At 44.6% G+C, this 6,444-nt stretch overlaps 1 protein-coding gene across 1 annotated transcript in view; it reads right to left on the reverse strand.

Moving 5' to 3' along the window:
• LOC120527133 overlaps window positions 1-6,057 on the reverse strand; it is a 307,413-nt gene extending 301,356 nt beyond the window's left edge. Inside the window, exon 1 of the mRNA XM_039750231.1 lies at window positions 5,935-6,057. The gene's annotated coding sequence lies outside the window, so the exon portion shown is untranslated. The remainder of the gene's footprint in view (window positions 1-5,934) is intronic.
• Window positions 6,058-6,444: the final 387 nt, after the last annotated feature.

Raw genomic sequence — 6,444 nt, forward strand, 5'->3', positions numbered from 1 at the left:
CCTGTCCACGGAATACGTCAAGGGTGATAAAACTGGAATAAAGGGTAGGATGAGAGGCAGAATGTCTCTCAGCTTCTCCATCCATGCAGACGTCATTCCATTCAAGGGCCAGAGACCAATAAACAAACTACAACAGACAGCCACCTGGTAGCCTGAGCAGGAGGAACTGATTATTATCCACATCGTATTAATATTATTTTTCCAACACTTAGATTTGTACTCTATATACAGGGCTATTCAAAATGAAAGAGTAGATTTCAAAATGTATTTCAAATAAACTGTATAAGACAGAAACTGGAAAGTTCAAAGTTTGATCCTGTGGTCTTTGAGGTTGCATGCACTCAACATGAGCACCACGTGTAGCGCGACAAACATCAAAACGGTAGACCATTTCTTGCCACACACACGAGTCAACTGATCCCTAGTTACTGAATGCACAGCTTCCTCAATTCGATGTCGCAAATCTTGAAGATTAGCGGGCATAGGTGGAACAAACACTCTTTCTTTAATGTACCCCTATAGATAAAAATCGGACCCGGGAGGCCACAGACGATAAGCAATATCTTGTTGTCCATTTCATCCAGTCCATCATCCTGGAATGGTGTCATTCACGTAACGCCGGACCTCCAAGTGGAAATGAGGCGGGGCGCCATCTTACATGAAAATGAACTCATTTGAATCTTCTTGAAGTTGGGGACATAACCAGTTTTGTAGCATGTCCAGGTATGAAAATCCAGTCACAGTTTGCTCCGCAAAAAAGAAAGGTCCATAAACTTTGCTCACAGAAAGGGAACAAAACACATTTTACCTTCAGTGAGTCTCTTTCATGTTCAATGACTATGCAATGATTTTCATACCCCAAATTAACCTTACTAGAGAAATGGAAAGTTGATATCTATATCTATAATATTGATAAAATCTAGATAATATAAGTATCTATAATGCACAAATAAAGGTGTAACTGTTTCTCCTGTCTATTCTGGTACTCTATTTAATAGCATGGAGCTACATATGTAAAAGAAAGAAGGCCATGTTTAACTAGAATAGCAGTCAACTTTCATAGTGGCCAGGCTGGTAAGAATAAATACATAAGACTATAGATGGGATTTGGGGTATTCTGCTAAGGTCTACATAGTAAAAGGTCTAAAAGGAAGAACAGGATTATCCCTATAGGATCCTACCACACCAAAACACCATAAGTTGCACGTTACACTCATCCATCCATCCATCCTCTTCCGCTTATCAGAGATTGGGTCGTAGGGGCAGCAGCTTGAGCAGAGATGCCCAGACTTCTCTCTCCCCAGCCACTTCTTCTAGCTCTTCCGTGGGAATCCCGAGGTGTTCCCAGTCCAGCCGGGAAACATAGTCCCTCCAGTGTGTCCTGGGTCTTCCCCAGGGCCTCCTCCTGGTTGGACGTGCCAGGAACACTTCACCAGGGAGGCGTCCAGCAGACATCCAGATCAGATGCCCAAGCCACCTTATCTGACTCCTCTCGATGTGGAGGAGCAGCGGCTCTACTCTGAGCTCCTCCTGGATGACTGAGCTTCTCACCCTATCTTTCAGGGAAAGCCCAGACACCCTGCGGAGGAAACTTATTTCAGCTGCTTGTATTTGTGATCTCGTTCTTTCGGTCACTACCCATAGCTCATGACCATAGGTGAGGGTAGGAATGTAGATCAACTGGTAAATTGAGAGCTTTGCCTTACGGCTCAGCTCCTTTTTCACCACGACAGACCGATGCAGAGCCCGCATCACTGTGGATGCCGCACCGATCCGCCTGTCGACCTCACGCTCCATTCTTCCCTCACTCGTGAACAAGACCCCGAGATACTTGAACTCCTCCACTTGGGGTAGGATCTCGCTCCCAACCCTGAGAGGGCACTCCACCCTTTTCCGGCTGAGGACCATGGTCTCGGATTTGGAGGTGCTGATTCTCATCCCAGCCTCTTCACACTCAGCTGCGAACCGATCCAGAGAGAGCTGAAGATCACGGCCTGATGAAGCAAACAGGACAACATCATCTGCAAAAAGCAGTGCCCCAAGTCCACCAAACCAAACCACAAACATATTTGACTAGCCATGTGCGCCCAACTATGTTGCGCGTGTTAAAGTTGTCTGTGAAGGGCTCCCTGTTTAAACGCGGCTGCCAGTTGTGATCTTGGCCCTTCGTCGCACAGCATTATGATTTTTTATAAGGGAAACAAAATTACAAAAGAAAACCCTTGGACACTGATTCGATAGGAACGGCCTACTCGGAATCACTGTCCGAATCGTAATTATGTGGTGGCGTAGCAGCATTTCTGCTTCTGTCCGTTCACAGTCCGTCTCGTTTTCACGACGCTATCGTTTCCTCTCACGATGTCTTCTCAACCTTTCTCCAATCTCGCAGGTTGTTTTGTGGCAATCCAAAGAGTAAGGCAATATACACGGAGCAATGGTTATAAAAGGGGGACACATAGGTATCCAGGCTCTTTAAAGCATAAATTGGGATCACTTCACTGACATGTGAGCAAGCCACGGTACAACTGTGAGACGCGCAGCACTCGCCGGCTACAACGTAACAATAATAATTTCCGGAACGTGCTGTTACGTTGTCATTCATTTTACCCACGGTCTTTCTTTCATTCATATGTTACGTAGGCACGTACCTTTTATCTTCGGCAGTCTCATTCTCTAACCAGGCCTCAGGAGCTAACCAGCGTAACACTGTCCACCACCCCTTTCGTTATTCCGGCACATTGTTGACATCCGTGAGTAACAACAACGTACTAAACTGGAAGGTGGTCTACGCATGCGTGGAATTCGCGGACAAACAAAGATCAAGATCTAAATGAAGATCTCTTTAGTTATAATTTAAAGCACAGCAATTTGTTTAGTTTGAATGTCTGTGTTTTGAGGTGTGACTGGCGTACTACAGTCTTCAGTAGTATAAGCCAGGAGGAGATTCTTAATGCAATGCCTATGTTTTAGCTGTCTCTCTACTGCCAGTGCTGCTTCTTCTAATTCATTCACGGACAAACCAAGATCAAGATCCAAATGAAGATTATATATAGAGATTAATTGTATTTAATTAACATAGATGGAAAGACAGATACAACTTTCACATTTTAAATGCGAATAAAGCAAGACCACAGGCAATGACGCATTGTTAATGGCCTTCACATTTAAATTGGTATTGCAATAGGTTGCAGTCTATTGCAATATCTAAAGTCTTCGTAGTCTATTAGTAACAAATATGGTATAAAATGTAAATGAACCCTACCAATATTTAGATGGACAAAGCTGTATTTTATTACTGAAAGTATTCATTAATGAAAATATCAGCAACATGCCACAAGCAACGGAGCACATATATGACACTGTATATATCTCAGTTTCAGTCGAGGTCAAAAGTCTGAGAACCCCAGTTCTAGGAAGGAAGTAGCAGTGCTCAACATTTGTGCTGTGGCTCACGTTTTACATCAAAACTCAATTTTTTAAACTTGGACAGAAAGGCAAATAGCAACACGCTGTCTGTGAACAAAGTGGGTGTTGTCTTATTTAGAGACTGTGGCCATGTGCGGGAATAACAGGAGGGCAAGCGCTGAAAATCTGAGACACTAACCAGTCGTCCCATTTAATTTTAGGAAGTCAAACTCAAATTGCGCCTTAAGGTGAAAAGAAAAAGGATCCACTCGTGCAAAAGACAAAATAAGCTCTCGGCTTTTAAAATAAGTGTCAGGGTCGTTTCTTCAGAGGACGGTTCACTCTCAGGAGAGATTGATGACTCCTTCTGGGCAGCCGGGCTACTTTATGGCGCATGCCAGAAGCACTGGAGCTAAGTGCCCACATTGGCCTGTTTCTCTGAGCTGCAGCAAGCACACCCCCACCCGCTCCGGTGAATTATGACCTACTTTGAGGAAGTCTTCTGATGAAAATGTGTTTTCAAGGCGAATTCACCCACCTGTATAAAATGGCCTAGAAATGCTCTGGTCTGCAGCCGGGTGTAGGAGGAGATCAAGGGCTAACTCAAAGCTTCAGAATCAGAATCTATGTGCCTCAAATAACAATTTTCACTTTTCTATGGTATGTGTTAACTATTTACATGGTTATACATTTTATTTATATTTTAAAAGTACCTATATATGTTTTGGGCGGCATGGTGGCACAGTGGGTAGCGCTGCTGCCTCGCAGTTAGGAGACCCGGGTTCGCTTCCTGGGTCCTCCCTTGCTTGGAGTTTGCATGTTCTCACCGTGTCTGCGTGGGTTTCCTCTCACAGTCCAAAGACATGCAAGTTAGGTGAACTGGCGATTCTAAATTGTCCCTAGTGTGAGTGTGTGTGTGCGCCCTGCGGTAGGCTGGTGCCCTGCCCGGGGGTTTGTTTTCTGCCTTGCACCCTGTGTTGGCTGGATTGGCTCCAGCAGACCCCCCGTGACCCTGTAGTTAGGATATATAGCGAGTTGGATAATGGATGGATATATATGTATATTGTGGCAGACGGCAAAGGGCCCATACCCAGCTGGGACGCCCTTATTATGCAAGGACCAGGGGAGAGAGCACTTCAAACGGACCAACAGCGGGCAGCCCCCTTAGTTTCCAGCAGTGCCACAGGTTATGAGCATCGAAGCTCGTGGCCACTACCAGGGTGGCATATGGACATTTGCAGGGCCCTATTTGGTCCCAGAAGTGCTGCCAGAAGAAGCTCGTTGGGCACCTGGAGTCCTTTCAGGTGCCCTATAAAAAGGGGCCAGTCGCCAGGAGTCAACGGCCAGAGTTGGGAGGAAGAGGACAAAGCCTGTGTGGAGGACTGAAGGTGGCGATGAAGGGACTGTGTAAATAAAAGAGTGTGTTGTGTGCTTAACCTGTGTCGTGGTTAGGGCTGCTGTACCCACCTGGGCATCATAGTCTGTATGTTTGATATTTTAAGTTATTTTCTTACTAATTCTAAGGTATTTGTTTTTAGATAAATTGGGGCCCGTCAAGTTGCTCTTTTCACTATGTTGTGTAACTGATTTGCCATGTATGTGCATGCTGCACAATTTGATTTGTATGAATTTTTTATCACATTGGGATTGGCTCCAGCAGACCCCCGTGACCCTGTAGTTAGGATATATGTAGGTTGGATAATGGATGGATTTAACAGGATTTTACTCGTTTCTGAAAGGTTCGTTTGTTTGGGTCATTTTTTTGACACCCAGTTAGCCAAGTTTACTTGTACTTAAATACTGCAGGGTTCCGGTTAAATAATAACAGGAGCACTCGCAGCTGTCAGGGCCTCTTCGGTTTTCTTTTGGTTGACTTGCTCCTATATAAAAAAAATGGAGCAATCTCATTGACTCCGCGAATCCTCTAACCCCACCCAGCACACCTCCGGCACACCACAAATCAAAAAAAACTCCGCCCCTTACAATTAGAAACCTCCCCTTCCAGTCCTCCCTCCCTTTCCCTCAGACAAGGTTAGAAAGCGCTGCCTGCACGTTACAATACTAACGTTATGCCTTGAACAGTCGGATTTTTTACATTCTATCTTATATATGCTATTTGTAATAAAAATAACTGTGTGACTCATTACTGGCAAGAGCGCTTTTTAAGTTAAAAACCGGACCTGTGCAACGCATGTCTTGATATTCACGCTCAAATTCAGCAAAGACACAGTTCACGTTATGCGTTCTATTAATCTTACAGAAAGGCGCTTTATAGCACAAAAAAGTTAGGAAAGGATAGAATGGCATATAGGTCAGGTACCGTATGTCAAAGCACATTTGGTAACTTTACCCATCAACCACCAAAACACAGGACCCTCTGAAACACCCCGAAGCCGCAGGTTTAACCAGCTGAACTACAATTATTGCGCCTAGACAGAGTTCGTCAGTCCAGCAAACGGCTGGCTCAACACGCTTGATAGTTTCAAAGAGAAACAAACATTCATTTACTACTTTAAAAAAATGTATTACCTATTTTCTTGGTGCCTTTAGGACGAAATACTAGAGCGCGGTGGAATTCAAATATCGGCGCATCCTGTCGCCGTTCAAGCATAAATCCAAGGGATTAATCTCGAGTTACTTGATGAACGCGTGCTCTCCGGATCACTGCTTCTGTTTGCGGGTTGCCAAGCAACAGGTGACATTAACAGCGGCGGCGGGGAGACAGAGGAGTGAGCGGGCACGCGCGTCTGCTATTGCGCATGCGCCACGCTACTCCGTTTCAATCTCGCCATGCGTTTGTGGAATGGAAATGCAGCACCTGTCAATGGTAAAATCGCGTTATGGATTAACTCGTATCACTTTTCTTTTATTTATTTCTATGTTAGCGATGCAAAACATACCACTTCTAAGATGTATTCCACTAAATGGAATTCAAGCCAAGTAAACATTTCGGTGATTACGAGGAGGGATCACGTCTCATCAGCTTTGAAGGTATCAGTAACCTTTTTACAAACCGGAATGGCCAAACTAAGTTATTTA

Source organism: Polypterus senegalus, chromosome 4 (genome assembly GCF_016835505.1).
Source record: "Polypterus senegalus isolate Bchr_013 chromosome 4, ASM1683550v1, whole genome shotgun sequence".
Taxonomy (NCBI): Eukaryota; Metazoa; Chordata; class Cladistia; order Polypteriformes; family Polypteridae; genus Polypterus; species Polypterus senegalus.